Source organism: Ruditapes philippinarum, unplaced genomic scaffold (assembly GCF_026571515.1).
Source record: "Ruditapes philippinarum isolate M1 unplaced genomic scaffold, ASM2657151v2 ctg3880_1_1_1_1, whole genome shotgun sequence".
In the NCBI taxonomy this organism is placed as follows: Eukaryota; Metazoa; Mollusca; class Bivalvia; order Venerida; family Veneridae; genus Ruditapes; species Ruditapes philippinarum.
In genome coordinates, this window is record NW_026856372.1 from 79,287 (window position 1) to 96,785 (window position 17,499).

Genomic DNA, 17,499 nt, shown 5'->3' on the forward strand with positions numbered 1-17,499 from the left:
AATAATAACCCAAAAAAATAAGCCTTTTTCTAAATGTCTTTTCACATAAGTCTGCCCAAAACAGATCTTTAATGGGGAAAATTTTCCCTTGCTTTGCTCTTTTTAATTCAAATTTTCACGTTTCTAAAAAAATTTTTAGGGAAAACGGGGAAAAAAAAATTTTTTAAATTTTCGTAAGATTTTTTTTTTTAAAGTTTTGCTGTACACTCTTTTCGGGGAAAGTACTATTTAAATATAGAATTTTAAAACCCAAAAAATGAACCCTCTAATTTATATTATCTCTCAAAAAAGAAAGATTTTTATGATTCGTTGGTCTGCAAAAAGAAAATTATTAATCTACAAAATATAAAAGATTGGCATGCGCGGAAATTTTAACACCCCTTTCAGTTTTGGTAAAAGCAATAGGTTACCCTACCCAAAGTGTTGCTGGGAGCTTTAAAAAATTGTCCCGTACCCCAAAAATTTTTCAGTGTTGTTTTTTCCCCGTACATTTTTGTTTTTTCGGGGGGAAAACGCTTAATCCTGCTAATAATTTGTTGTGCTGTTGCAACATTTTAATGGGGGTTGGAAGATATTGCCAAAAAAATTTTTTTTTTTCTTTCATGGACCTGGGACAAAAAGTATATTTTCTATTCCAAGCATGGGTGGACCCGGTTCAAGTATGCAAGTTTTAACAATTTGTTTTTAAAAGTCGTTGATATATGTACATTCGTTATGTGAAAATGGATTGTGGGTAACGCAGATCTCCTTACTTGTATACCACGCGACTCGCACATCATGTCTGACATTTATACTGCTAATATTGTGGTTTCTATCAAACTTCCTTATTAGTTGTCTTGTGGCATCGACACGACTGTAAGAGGAAACCCGGAAATTCCACAGAACTACTTTATGACTCTCCTTTCATAGTAAAAACTAGGACGACAATATTGAACTCTTATAGGGGGTATCCCCAACATTCCCCGGGCCTTTTTTTTTTTTTGTCCCCCCTCCAGAAAAGGGGATTACTAATAATGTCTCCCTTAATGAGGTTAATTTCCAATAACAAAGCAGCAAAAAGTGACGGTTTATAAAGGAGCGGAAGTATAAAACTATGTCACCGAGCGGGGTATATTATGGTGAAAAAATTTAAAAAAAGGGGAGCCAATTCGCAAATCCCTTTCGACGTTGTTTACACGTTCCCTTTTGAGGAAAAAATGGGGAAGATTTAAAAAAAAAAAAAAAAAATTTCTTTTTTTTAAAAACCCTTTTATAATGATGCGCATGTCCGACACAAAACATTGAAGCTTCACCCATACATTATAATTTCAGAGACATTGTCTGAGCTTATTTTAACAAAATTCTAATCAATGCTAATGAGAGATATAAGTTTTACAGTAAATTTTTGACGTGGTGGTGTTGTTGGTAGTTTTCACCCTGGATCACGGCAGTAACCCACATTAAATTTACCAGAGCACGGTTTAGCCACCGCATCGCTCCTCAGCAGGCGGTCAAGCAGTTTACCAGTTTTAGTTACCTTCACTTTCGCCAGGACAAACCAGAAGGGTGGTACAGTGCGAATGACCATAGAAAAGATTTAATGATCAATAACAACGAAAGTAATCAGCGCCGTCTGGGAATCGAACCCTTAATAACTTTATATGTAATGGTAAGTAATGTGTAATTAGAAGTTAAAAAAATAATAATGAGCTATTAATGATAATAATGAAATGTTAGTTTTATTCGTAATATGTCATTTTTTCACTTTTCCCTCTTCGGAAGTAATTCTATATTTATATAGAAAATGTTGGATGTACACATTTGGGGTTAGAAGTATTTCTTAACAGTTTTAAATTTAATAAAATGACAACTTATCAAAAAGAAAAAGTTTTATTACATGTTACCTACTTTGATAAATATCAAAATGCAAGTTCATGTATTTGTATTTGTGATAATAGAGAAACATTTTTTGCAGACGACAACATGTCGGTGACTTTATTGCACTTATAGCATATGTGTACTTTTGTATGATATTTTCGTATTTAAAAAATTTTACATGTTTTTAACCCTTTTAAAATTAAACATAGGGCTTTAATTTGTTAATTTTATTCAAAATTTAAAAAATTTTTGAAATAAACTTATAAAAAAGGTCTGGCAATTTCGATTGGTTCTTTACAATTTCAAAGGAAGGATGTTTTTTTAAAGGTTTCAGCCCAAAAAAAGTTAAAAAGAGCATTTGGAAGAAAAAGGGTTGTATTAAAAACCAGAGATTTAAAGGGAGAAAAAGCATCATAACAAGCAGTATTTTTCAAAAGGAAAAAGAAAAAACCCAAAAAAACTGTTTACATATATTGACAACCCAATTTAAAAACAACAGCAAAAAAATAAAAAAAACAAACGATAAAAAAACGGAACAATAATTAAAACTTCCCAAAACTTTTTACAAATTAATTTTTTTCATTTAAATGAAAATTAAATTTAAACCCTTTTTCAATTTAAAATTGATGGGAAAATTAAACAACAAAACCCAAAAAATCTTTTCCCTTAAACAACTCACAATTTTAAGATTCTTCAATAACAACAACAGTTCACAGCAAATTACAGCAATATTATGTATAGGTTAGTGTTTAATAATATGCATTAACAAAAATAATTGGTCAATCATTAATAACAACAAAGTAAGTGAGATTGTCAAAATAAATAAAAACAACAACAACAGCAAACAGCAACAATAGTTTTCGGATTAATAGCAACAACAAAAACTCTGTTGTTACAACTTCATCGTAAACAGTATCGAAATAAAAGAGATTCCCAGAATGGAAACACGCCGCGGATATTAATCAATGCCTATTAAAAGTAAGTGAAGGCCGTCGGAGTGAATGACGTCACACTCTGCCTACACACTGATGTGTCTAATAAACGCCTTCGCAGCAGACGATATTTAATATTTGCCAGGGGGAACTTCTATACTCTAAAGTTAATTATGTCTCATCTATAGTGTTTAGAGACATTCATTTATGCATGACTTAAAATTTTAAGGAAATTTTATTGGTGTCTGATGTATACATACCTACAAAAAAGTTAAAATCTGCGTGCGCGTGTGTGCGTGCGCGTAAGTGTGTTTAGGTTTATTTATAATGGCCGCCATGTTTGGTATTCGTACCCTCCTCAGCGACGTCTTGTCATGTTGTCTTTCGATCTGTACCATGTCATTGCTCGTTTGTGGAGCAGGAGGCAATAATAACTTCATCCAAAACGACCCTTTGAAGGACCACACCCACCTAAGTGAGTTTCGATACCACCAATCATCCTTGATCATGATTTGACCTTGGACTGCACTGTGCCTTCTCGGAAGGATTCAAACTTGTATATACATGTACCATTCTTCTTTCATTCATTATCTAACTTAAGACGGCGAAAAAAATGATTAAAAAATCATGGCGCATGTTAAAATGTAATTTTACTTGATTGAAAAATAAAAAAAAATTTTCCATGTACGCGTGTGCAGTTGCGAAATAACCAAAATTTTAAAAAAATTAGATTTTTTTAATGTTGAAGATGTGTGCAAAAAAGATGTTATTGTGCAATGGAACCAAAGCAATTTAATATGTTAACATTGGACAATTTAGTAAAATATACTTCTTTGGGTCAACTCTCAAGGTCAAAATGTACATGTGAAGAAATTCTTAAAAATCTGCTGATTGAATTCTGAAAAACCCATGTTTCTATTGTCACTTCTAGGTTATATTTGGAAAAACGGACAAAAAAAAACTATTAGTTAATATTACTAAACCCTTTAGTTTTTATATTTTATCCTTTTAAAAAAAAACCCAAAAAAAAAAAAAAAAAAAAAAAAAAAAAAAAAAAGGGTTAAAAAAAAAACGTTTTTTAAAAGTTAAAAAAAAAATTGATTATGTAAAAAAAAAGCCTTTAAATGTTTTGAAAAAAATTGTCTCAAAAAAAATCATAAAAAAATCTATTTTAAAATTTTAAAAAAAAAAATAAAAGATTGGTTTCATCTCCTGAATAAAAAATAACCCCCAAAAAGTAGGCGGGGTTTAAAAAAATAATAAAAAAAAAAAGTTTAAAAAATAGAAAAATAGGAAAAAGTAAAAAAATTTCTTAATAAAAAATTTTAAAAAAGGTTAAAAAAAGAAATTAAGTTTTTAAAAAAAAATGGGGTTCAAAAAGTGATATCATTATTTATTTCTTAAGGACTTTTCTCTTTTGTTAACATGTTACAGTTTCTGAAAAGATTCTCATTGGCCATAATCTGAACTTTCTTTTTGCTTTTTGGCAAATAATACAGTTATAGTAACTTTAGTATTTTGTATGGATGTCAAAATTCAGTATTTTGTATGGAAGTCAAAATTCAGTATTTATGTATGGAAGTCAAAATTGAGTTTTTTGTATGGGAAGTCAAAATTCAGTATTTTGTCTATGGATGTCAAATTCAGTATTTTGTATGGAAGTTCAAAATTCAGTATTTTGTATGGAAGTTCAAAATTCAGTATTTGTATGGATGTCAAATTCAGTATTTTTTGTATGGAAGTCTAAAATTTCAGTTATTTTGTCTGTTAGTCAAAATTCAGTATTTTGTATGGAAGTCAAAATTCCAGTATTTTGTTATGGATGTCGAAATTCAGTATTTTGTATGGAAGTCAAAATTCAGTATTTTGTTATGGAAGTCAAAATTTCAGATTTTGTATGGAAGTTCAAAATTCAGTATTTTGTATGGAAGTCAAACTTAAGTATTTTGTATGGATGTCGAAATTTAGTATTTTGTATGGAAGTCAAAATTTCAGTATTGTGTATGGATGTTCGAAATTCAGCTATTTTGTCATGGAATGTTCGAAATTCAGTATTTTTGTATGGAAGTCAAAATTCAGTATTTTGTATGGGAAGTAAAATTCAAGTATTTTGTATGGATGTCAAAATTCAGTATTTTGTATGGAAGTCAAAATTCAGTATTTTGTATGGAAGTCAAAATTCAGTATTTTGTATGGAAGTCAAAATTCAGTATTTTGTATGGAAGTCAAAATTCAGTATTTTGTATGGAAGTCAAAATTCAGTATTTTGTCTGGAAGTTAAAATTCAGTATTTTGTATGGAAGTCAAAATTCAGTATTTTGTCTGGAAGTTAAAATTCAGTATTTTGTATGGAAGTCAAAATACCACTTTGTTTATTTTTTGTTTCTTTCATGACTACAATGTAGTTATTTTACATTCATCAAAACTTTGTTTTTCTCAAACTTTTACCATCTCATACAAGTGCTTTAAGTTTATTTCAAAACATAAAAAAACTTATTCTTTGTCCCTCCCTAAAGAAGAAGAATTTCATTCATATTTGAGGCTTATTGTGCCTTTAAGAAACAATCTAGTAAATCACATCATATTATAATTTTGATGATCGTCTTTCTATGGTATTGGTTTAAATGTTTAACATTCATCACATGATAAACTTTTACATCTGAACAAGGCAAATGCGCGTTTAAAAAAAATAAGTTGGCCGTTAAAGTAATAAGAATACATAATGTACATGTACATGTATAAATTTAGAACGGAAACTTCCGGCTAATCAGCGTTTTGCAAAACACAAAAACCAGTTCTGTCCGATAATCCGAGTTCAAGTTTAAACCAGTATGAATTTGAAACAGATCATTAATAAAATATCGACTGAACCTGTTTATGAACAAGTATGATGATATTGTAAATTAGGGCACGTAAACAAAAGATTTAAAACAAGTTTTAATTGCGTGAAACGTAAGGAAATTTACCACAATACAGGAATTAATTACAAAATATAAAAAGTTCATTCGTTGTTTAATGACGTCATACTTATTAACAACATCACCAGTGTAACATGATTATTGCACATCATCATTGTTATTTTCATGATAACTGTTCATCATGTTCATCACCAACAAATTCTCTGAGAAATAGGGTTCATCATACGCTTTTTTCCACGAAAATCACTTAAACAGCAAAACTCACTTAAAAGCAGCAAAAATCACGTACAACTAGCGGGAACCACGTAAAACTATCGAAAATCAGCAAAATTTTGGATTGTAACCCCCTCTGGAAAACAAGTTAAATGGCTCCCTACCCCTATTAGAAAATTGCATTACTTTTTTGTCGCAATTTTACTTGCAACAACTTGTGTAAATAGTTCTTGATCCGCGCCTGACCTTTTTCCTATTGTGCTTTTTTACTTATCATGAACCAACAACGTCATCAGCATCATTATCATCATCGTCGTCATCATCATCATCTTCATCATCATCATCGTCGTCGTCGTCGTCGTCGTAGTCGTCGTCGTCGTCATCATCATCATCATCATCATCATCATCATCATCGTTTTTTCAACATTATTATTTTTATTATTGATATTTCGGTAAAACCTTCCTTTCCCGTGATTTTGAAAATTATCATAAGTTATTTTATTAAAACTCCTCCTCAAAGAGAGTGACGCGTTGTTAACATAAGAAAAAATTATTCTATCTATACTAAACAAAAACAATACAGTTTTTATGCCAGTTTTTATTTTTGATAAATCCCTAACAAAAAATAAAAAGCAGTATTTCCCAAAATTTCAGAAGAAGACTTTTTTTAACATCGATATTTTCGTAAAATAAGGGACCTTACAATTCGATACGGTTTTTTGTTTACTGAATGGTTTTAGTTAACCTATTCAAATAAAATTTCGTTGAAAATAATCGGTTTCTTCATTTACGATAACCGATACTTGGTTTACAATAACGTTTACAATAATCGGCGCTTCGTTTGCAACAATCGATACTTTGTTTACAATACATGTATTCGATACTTGGCTTCTGTTAGAATTTTATCTCAAAAATACCGTGTTTTTTTATTATAGAAAAATATTAGGTTTTAAGGCTTGAAACTCGATTAATGGCCATAAAGGTCAATTATTACATAAAATAAGATGTTGAATACATGATTGTTTACATGGATGCCTTTTAATGAGGCAGGAACCCAAAAACTTGCAAGTATAACTGATGACTAAAGAACAAATTACGCCCAAATATTTCTTTCCCTATCCGATTGCAAAAAAGTAATGTTTGTACACAATGTTTCACTATTTCCCATATGAATCAGATTGCATCCGGTATGCAAGCATACTGTTTATAATTTTGTTGAAATCATTGTGTTTGTTGGTTTTTTATTACTATTATAATAACATTACACATTGAATAAGACATGTTCATACCTTCTTTTAAAATTGTTAAGGACAATTCATTGGCAGTGTTAATTTAAATATTTAACTGCTTTCTCTTAAAGACTAATCATAAACCACCATTTTCCTTCAATAACGACTAAAGTTTATATAAGGCGTTTGAGACCCTCACGAGAGGTGGACATATACGGTCCAACAGAGCTCGATGCTTTTCTTTGCATTCAAACAGCAGTCAGTGAAAACTAAATTGGTATTTGTTACTATATATTTGACAAGATTAATATAAGAATATATATAAAAATAAATTTTATAATATAACTATAAACAGTTTAGGCACAAAACATAAATACATGTATGCAATTACAAAATTATTATCATTTTTATATCATTTACGTCAGCCATTTAATTTTTTTCTATAAAACACAATATAAATATTGAAAATGAAACATAATTTATCGTGTCGGATCTTTTTAAACATCACCGTACTTAATAACACACGAAATCGGCACATATTTCTTATTTCCTTCCAATGTCACTCCTAAAGCATAAATATTGTGAGTTTTGACCACAATTTATAACGACTCAATGAGGAAAGGAAGCCAGTAACCACAAAAAAGATCGCTACTTCATATACATAGTTTGAAGTTCACACGAACGCATAAATTACTAAAGACATATTTCTTCACAAGCTTTCCTTTCTTTTAAAGGCATGTTACAAGTCATACATACGATATTCACGTTAGAAACCACAAAAAAATAGTCAAAATATTTCAATATAATTATATACATGTAGTTATTTCTTTATAAATCTCTTAAAGGGGCACACTTACGTCATTGAATTCGTTATATGGTAAAGACGTCTTCACTTGGAATAGGAAGTACGAAACATAAAAGATCATTAGCGTATAGTTGTTTTTATGTCATTGAAATGCAATTATGGTGCCCATGTATGTCTAGTGTGCCTTGAAATCGGTCAAGAAGTAGACCTTACGCCGAGAACTTAAAGGGTCTTATCAGATAAAGTTCAATTCAATTGAATTCACTTCAATTTATTTATTCAGCATATGAACAAATACATGTGCGTCGCCTTTAACTTGACCAAGCTTTTGTTTTATAAAACTCAAATATTAAAAAAAAAAAGCAGACGACAATTTTCCCAGCATGCAATCCAGTGTAGGTTTGAGGAAGGTGAAAACCATGGTTCAATCCGATCCTATAATTCTCATAGTGTTGGTCACATCACATACAATGTGAGTTAAACATGAGTTGGGATTGTTGTTTTTTCGTTTACTGAAAAGAAATTGTCAAATGCTTTTAATTTCGTACAGTTTTACCCTTGGGTGAAATTCCGGGGAAAATTCTTACATCCGTATATATTATAAGTAAACATCCTTTATAGATATACAGTTGAACCCGGAACAAGGCCACTCAAGGGGAGACCCCAAAAATGACCTTTATTTTGACAAGTGGCTGTAATTAGCCCCGTCATGAAAAAACATAATGGGTTTGCACCCGCGGATCCAGACCGCCGCGCATTCCCCGAGTCGATCAGGATCCCTGTTTTTCGATTGTTTCTCTGTTGTTATAGGGTTTGTAAGCGAACAGCATGAATCCTGATCAGAGTGCGCGGATGCGCAGGCTGGTCAAGATCCATGCTGGTCGCAAACGCACTATGTTGGTTTTGTCATGGCATGGCTCATTTGGAGGTTATAATGTTTTATTTAATCAGTGATGGGTTGTTGAAGAGTGGCCCTTTTTTTACAAGATGTCCTTTTTTGGAGGTGGTCTTCTACAGAGGTTTAACATGTATGATAGTGAGGTTGACAGTAAAAATATTTATGTACGGTTATTGCTCTGGAGTATTTATACTTTATACCATTTCCCCTTTCACTAACACCCCCTCCCTGAAATGGAAACATGAATTATGATACCTCTCGTTAGTCAAATGGCTGATGATAGATCGACTCTGTTTTCGCTATAACCGTTGTCAGACACTGGACACTGTTACACTGGATAACTCGAACTGTTGCGAAGCTACTAGCATTTTCAATCTTTAATCATACCCCCTCCCACACACACACACACACACAATAAAAAAAACAACTTTATTTAAGTCGTCGGAAGAAAAAAACTTATAGATATCGATAAAAAAAAAACACTTAGAAATACTAAAATAAAAGACGAAAATGTTCAACTATACAATGTTATGTGTTTATTGTATAGTCATATTAATCATAATACTTTTACATGAATTATATGACTGGACAAAAAATGCATATTTTCTAAAGCGTGAATTAGTACAAAATTATGACTAGTCTAAAGTATGCCAAAAATTGTAAATCACAATCACAAATAGTCGAAGCGTTCGAAAAATGTTTTATGTAAATAAAGAATGGTTGTATTTTTAATCATTTAAATGATTTTCATTTTAAACTTGTGACTCATTACATATGGCGGATGCTTTGATTCTTAAAGGGTTTAAAAGCCGAAAAACATAACAATTGAATTTCTTAAATAAATGAGCTGGGACACTATTAACAGAAATATATGCAAAGAAAGTTAAGAAATACATTTTGTATACTTTGAAATAAATTGAAAATCGTATTTATATCATTTTCTAAGCCCGATTTGAGTGTTTAAACGCTTTTCATTTTTGGTCATTTTTTACAATTTGAATAATTATTCTGGAAAAAAAAACGAAGTGCGCGAATGATCTGAGCTTTTGCACAAAGATTAGTGGTCTAAACCTAAATCAAATGGTGCATATATCTGGAAAAAATGTTTTCAGTGCCATTACGTTAAAATACCTCAGTGGAGTCCCTTTAAAGTAAAGGCAACCAGGTTGCCTTGCATAGTTACTGTACTTTAAAGGCATATTATGCCTCAGAAACGAATAATTTTCCTTCTTCAAAATGATTTGGGAATATAAAACGTTTATTACACTAAATAGCAAAATAGCACTGAAAGTGAAATTATTTGTAATAGGTAGCAAAATGTAAATAATAATAAATCACTATAGCTATACAAAGTCAACAGAGGCAAAAGATGGTCCAGGTAACTGGCCAATTAGTAGCTACGTTATAGGACGGCTTCTCAGAAAAAAAATTGATAAAAAAAGGGGAAACCATGTGGAAATCACAACTAAAATATTATAGATTTTTTCTCTCTAAGTATCCGCCCTATTATCAAATTTGTATACTAGTAAGTAGGTAGGCAAGGTTTTTTTCTCGCGCGATAACTAAAAAAGTCAATCATTGGGGAGGTATCAGACCTTCAAGTGTTCAACTGTTTCGGTGGCATCCATTTTTTCGTCTAAATTTTAGTGATGAATCCTTTTTAAAACGTAAATCATTTGTAGCCCCCAAAAAAGGTTTTTCGCCCCGCTCCGTTTCAAAATAGACTTACTTTAAAAGAAAATTAACATCGAAATAAAAATCGGTCCAAAAAAAAATCGAAAATTCATTTTTCGTTCTTAGGTACGCGGGTGTTTATTCCGTGTTTTTAAAAACGTTTACCGTATTGTTTCTGAATAACGGTTATAATATTTCATGTTTCATTAAATAGTAACGTTAAACATTAAGCTACAATATCACCCATGCACTATTATATGCCCCGAGTGAACCCCGTGTACCGAAAGTTTACTGCTTCCCTAAACTTTTGAACCGGTGTGACTAAATAACGGAATTATTGGCGCAAAATAGCACAAATTTTACCCAAAGTTTGATTTTCGTCATAATATTGTGGTTGGAGGGCATGCATGGTTTTTATATACTGTTTATTCTATCAAATATATAAACTTTGTTTTATGTAATCCTTGGTCTTAAAAATTTTTGATTTACATACTTTATGCCCGTTTTGGAAAAAGGACTTTGGAAAAATGTAGAGGAAATGTTTCCATATGTTTACCAAAACATTAACCGGGAAATTTGCTCATTGAATTTTACAAGAAACTTTTTGATAATTAATACTTTTAATATATATATTTTTTTTTAAATTTAGTTCTCTTTGTAGAAAAACTATCCCTAATGCGCCAAGAGACAATTACATTTTTCCGGCATATAATCTTTCAAAACATTTAAAAAATTAAGTGTAAAACAAACTTTCATTATGACACTATATTCAATATATATAATAAATTCTATTTTGTTAAATTATTGTAATTTATAACCACTCATTGTGTCTTTTATGCAAGAATATCCCTAGGTATTTTCGAATTAAACAAATCTTCCACAGCAGCAAAAAGACCTCTCGCATGCTTCTTTTTAAAGAAGCAAACTTGTTTGTAACGCTTCCTTTAGTTACAGAACGAGGAAGTCCAAATACAATGCTTGTACCCACTTTTGCCCACGTTAACGACCATTTTGCGTATTAAATACGTAAACTAAATGACAAACGAGCACCGGCTGTTTACCAAACGATAAAATATGGGTCAGTAGTCTAACCGATCAATCCCACGTGATTATTTTCATTCAACCAATCCTGAAAAAGAGGCGCTTGAAGGGTATTTGTTTACAACCACATTCTTTGTCGTCTGCCGCATTCACAAAGAAAATGCAGATTTTCCAAAAATATCTTGCAAAGTTGTTTCTCTTATATTGAACCTAGTAGATCTAGATAAAATATTTCCTGAAGTTTACAATACGTTGGACGAGATGATTTCAGGAAATAAACAAAAATAAATCAGGTCATTGATTGGACATTTTATCGGGAACGTGCGTACGCAAGTAACTTTGATCAATGACGTGTACACTATAAGAGGACGTTCTTCTATATGACCTTTATTCGTACGGAAATTTACTCTCGGAAATTTACGAGAATGAACGAAACGCATAGTTTTCCTTTCAGACTGTCATAAAATTTTGATTAAATGCATTTTATCAGTGTATTCTGCATATGACTAATTGATAACAAACCCATAAAGCTCTACTTAAATATCGAAGCGAGTTAGACACAATGCACCTGTATTGTATCAGCATATCAGATGCCCTTTGAGCAGACGTCATTTTATTCATGGCTCAAACTGATTTTTTGGGCGTGAACAAGTTTGTGCGTTAACCTAGTTCTCAGGTGCATTATATACACGTAACCTAGACAACAAAGCAAAACCACATAGGCCGCAAAAATGTTAAATGTCACACCTTAAACTTAAATATCGGCTGACGTGTCATGCAAGTAATTTTGTGGTCAAAAATTTAATACGTTTATAAAGATCACATTTTATAAACATTCATGTAATAAAAAAATCAACAGAAAATCATGTAAAGGGAGACAACGCAAAATTATACTTTACAATATGATTGACGCAGTTATCTAGAAGTAATTTTTATTAAAGGCACATTCTGCCTCAGAAAACCATAATTTCAATTCCTTAGAAATGTCAAACATGTGTTTAATAATGTTTGAATAGTAAATTTAGAGTATGTAACCTATTTTACTATTGAAAAAGTTTGCGCTGAACGTGCAGTAATCTGTCATAAAGATAGCAAAATGTAAACAAAGAAGCATTTTGCGTTTGAAGTCGAACGTTTGCAGTGATAGGATAACCTTCTGAAATTTTTGAGTAGGTTTAAAGTTCGCTATCAAACACGTCCAAGACCGTAAATAGAGGATATTAAATGAGTGTAAATTCAATACTGAATTTATTGAACGAGATGAATAATGTTATATTATGCGAGCTTCTGGCGAGCATAATATCATTTTATTCAACGAGTTCAATAAATTCAGTATTGAAATTACACGAATATAATCTGTTTATCACATATCCAAAATAAAGAGTTTTTAAAGGAAAAGAGTCATTTTACAATGATGCGCCTTTAGTGAAACGTATGTCAAACCTCCCTTTGCAGATTGTACTGATAAGGGGAGATCACTGCGTAGGAGATTGAGTGTTTGTATAACGCAAATGACGTCACGTCCAAATATAAGCACGGCCGTGCAATACAATTTTTACGGAGTCGCAAAATCGGCACGAGTATGTGATAAAAAGATTTAACTTTGATCACTACGTTTGACAAATGGGGACATGTTAACTTCTTGAGTTCATTACAACTTCATGAATATCACGAAATCGACTTCAATGATTCGCGATTTCAACATACTAAATTCACGAATTCAGGGAACCTCCAACAACAACGCGACTTCCCTAGTAATGCCAATTATTACGAGTATAGTTTACACAAACGGAGGGTTAAAACTCAATTATTTCCCTCACTCTTCCAGAGGCAAATGTTAGGTGTGGGTGGGCCGGGGGAAAGTGGTTTTGGGGGGTAGGCTTGTTTATTAATTGGCATAACTCCCACTGGTCATATTATATAACGCAACTACATGTATAATACAAGTATGCTTATATAATAATATAACATTATGTCATTAACTTTTGACCTATTTTTTTTATCCAGAGTTCAACGATTTACATGTCGTTACATGATATAACTTTGATAGGATCTTTTTATTGATACAAAATGTGTCGCACTGATTTTTTAATCTTTAAAGACTGCTGCACAATATTTAAAGTTTATGCATTGGCAGTGTTCTACAAACACATAAGGAACATATTTTCCGTTTCTTGTCCTATTTCTGTTATCCCGAGGCAATAAAAACAACAATATTTCGTCACTATAGCACACATTACTGAAATTAGTCACATTGTACGTTATTTTAATTACAAAATATATATGTATGTATATATATTATTTAAAATGTCACATCACTTCATGTATGTAAATAAATAAGTATGGTATGGACTGTGAATGTTTAAGTTAGACAATGCATTTTCTGTTATGTTTATTATTATTATTTTCATTATTACTATTATTATTATTATTATTATTATTATAAGTGTAGCTCGATAAAATCAAAGTGCTAAAAGCACTGAATGAGACGGACAGAAATAGCACAAAAATAAAATCCATTTGGGGAAGGAATAAAAAGTCGAGATGTATTAGTTCTCGGGGTATAGTATTTAAGTACCAGTACAAGTAATTGCCACTTAAATTGCTACAGTACCGGTAATAGATTTTAGTTCAGTACTGCAGTACCAATATTTCTTATTCGAAATATGAAAGTACCAGTATAAGTATTTTTATAAATCAACTACATTTTTTTAATATACTACCAAACAAAAAAAAAACAAAACATAAAATATAAATGTATTTTGATCATATATTTCTGATCCACAAATTGAATTCAAGTACACTGCATAGGATGGTAATTACTTATCCATATCACAGATTAAAGCAGCATGCCTCCAGATTCATGCTAATTTATATGAAAATTTGAAAATGTGTTTAAAAATTTTATTTAGTGAAATTACCAAAAGGAAGCAATTTAAACATTATCAATGGCACTTACAAACCACGTAAATTACTAAAAAGAGGACAAAATATCCAAAAATAGCCCTTACTGCGTTAGTAACGCAGTACATATGTAGTAATATAGTTATAAATACTAAAAATCAGTCATTAATTGCACATAACATGTAAATATTACTTGAATCTTGAATATTTTTACTTTTCCTAAAATCTTAGTACATTTTTTCTCAAGTTTGATTTTATTGAAATATTTTCGCTCATCTGGAGGTATGCAGCTTTAAGGCAAAAATAACTATCTTATAAGTATCATCATAGATATAGACACTAAAGATTAGACGTAAAATGAAAATGTAGAGTGACGCAGAATCTTATTTAAGGGCCTTAGTACATAAAGTGAGATACAAAAGTTATTATGTATGATTAACCAGATAGATTTAATACACAGTTACGAGGCCAAAACAAAATTATTAAGTGCGTGTTTTGTTTTCTTTTTTATTTTACTATCATTTTTATGTTCAGCAGTACTGCTTTTTTTTTAGTTTTGCATAGAGAGGGGAAAAACGAAACAAAGAAAAAAGTATTTATTCCGTTGCTTAGGGAGAATATTGTACTGAAAAAGCACACAATTATTCAAGTACTGTATAGCTTGAATTTTATCTGGAAATAACGTTTGGCACTTCAAATGAATGAAATTTCAGACTTACGACCAAAATAAATTTAAACAAAACGAATTACCTTAAAGAAATTTCATGCTTGATACTTATATTCAACGTGATGATTGAGAGTTATCAAGTTTTTATATCAAGTTTTAGAAAAACAATCCCTTATGTGAGAATCAATAAGTCAAGACTATTAGCATCGATCTGGTAACTTCATTATGCTTCAGTAACTAAGATAAGCAGATGTGGCATATTAAATTTAGATAAATATATCGAGTTCACGGCATATAAGCATTTTGACACAGTTATACACAGTGTCTTAGATAATCAGATGCTATCTAGCCCACGCACACATTTTGAAGTTGTTTCTTACAAATGCAAAGACGGAAGAATAAAATCTTAAACTTTGCAGATATGTAACTAAAGACATGATTGAAACAAATTGATGTAAAGAACGTGAGGCCGTCAGTCTATTTTTTGGAACTAGGTGCCCCTAAAAGTGGGTTTTTGCTCTGTGTCAACTCTCGTAGTATAATTTTTCTAAATTTGAAAGTGTTTTGTTTTTTTATTTTTGTTTAAAATTTTGTACAAACAAATAAACGTTTTGCCTCTTTGCAAACCTTAAGAATATTGCACAAAGCACGATATGGCAAAAACAGGGGATGTAAAATTCAAACTTCTGGGTGATACAGACTATATGAAAAGGATCATCTGGATCACGATGTTCACCGAATTTACACAAGCTTTTGTGTAATAAGAACGATGTCACATGTACTTATGACATCACAGTTTTTTTTATTTGCTTAGAAGTCATAATGCTTTCCGCAAGAAATTATATTTTATTCAAGGATTTGTATGAAGTATGTTTATATTTTGTTGCTGTTTGTTTGTTTGTTGTTGTCATTTTGTTGTTGTTGTTTTTTTGTGGGTTTGTTTTGGTTTTTGTTGTTGTTGTTTTCTTCTTTTTTTCTTGTTGTTGATTTCGTTTTTTGGTTTTATGTTGTTGTTTTTTTGTTGTTGTTTCTGTTTTTATTTTTTACTTTCTTTAAAAATCGATGTTCTAGGAATGGCCTAATATTCAGCAAGTAGATGACATGTTGTAAAAATGGGAATGATATTGCAAAAATCTTAAGTTCGATTACTTTTCTACTGACAAGTCTAAGACAAATTATAAGGACATTAATTTGATTTATGTTTGTGGCGGCTGTTTAATGTTCCCAGGTTAGAATTCGATATCTACCACAGAAAAACAACTTTGAACATCTTTGTTACAAAAAAACAAAAACGTATAAGAGATTACTAGCATGTAATTTTATTGGAGAAATTTATTCCACGTTTTTCAATGGTGTTGTGAAAATGATACAAAGAATCATTACAAGTTTTCTTAATTACAGCTCGGATCAAATCAGTTAAGGGATCTAATGTGATGAGTTTTGTTACATCACGTTTATTTACATGTATAATAGAATTTTGATTGAAAAATGTAGTAAAATCCGGAATAATAATTCACAAAATGGAACTAGTGTACGCATTTTGGCATAAGCGATATTTTATTTAAGATATTTTGAATTGATATAGGATAGGAGACACCATGTCAAACCTACTCTGATTGGCTACTCATCAAGAAAGAAAAAAAAAACACCCTATTTTGATTGGTTACTAACAAAGACTTATTCTGATTGGATAAAATTCACAAAAAGACACTTAAAACAATTACAATGGTTGATACTTATAGGATTGTTATTGTTGCCGGTTTAACAATTGCTACTTTGTCTGTGTGCTCAACCCTAGGGAACTATTTTATGTTAAAGTCAAATCTAGAGGCGGAAGTAGAAGAAAAAGTGAAACAGATTCGTAAGGAGTTTTATCAACTAGGCTCCGCGGGTAGCACCGCAATGTTGCAAGCAGCGGACGGGTTTACGGTAACGGAGCAGATTGACAACAGTGAAAACTTTAATAAAATACCAACGGAAGATTTAGTTAAGCTAATATCTTACATGAATAGTACCCTTTCCAAAAATATCCAGAATTTGCGCAACATGTCGCAAGCCTTAGACGACAAAATGAATTCTAGTCAGCAAAAGATGAAACTATTTGAAGATTGTAAGTAATTAGACGTAAGTTCTAACTTGCTCCATAGTTTTTACTAGGGCTTTTTATGTCTAAAGGCATATTATGCCGTAGAAACAAATGAATTTTTACTTCATCATAAAAGGAAAACATGAATTTTGTAACGTTTAATTAAGAGCATTTCAGGTGATTATTACCCGAAGAAAGTAGCGCTTATTGTGATATTATTTTTCATAAAGGTACAAAATGTAAATAAGGTGGTACTTTGTCTTCTACAAAATACA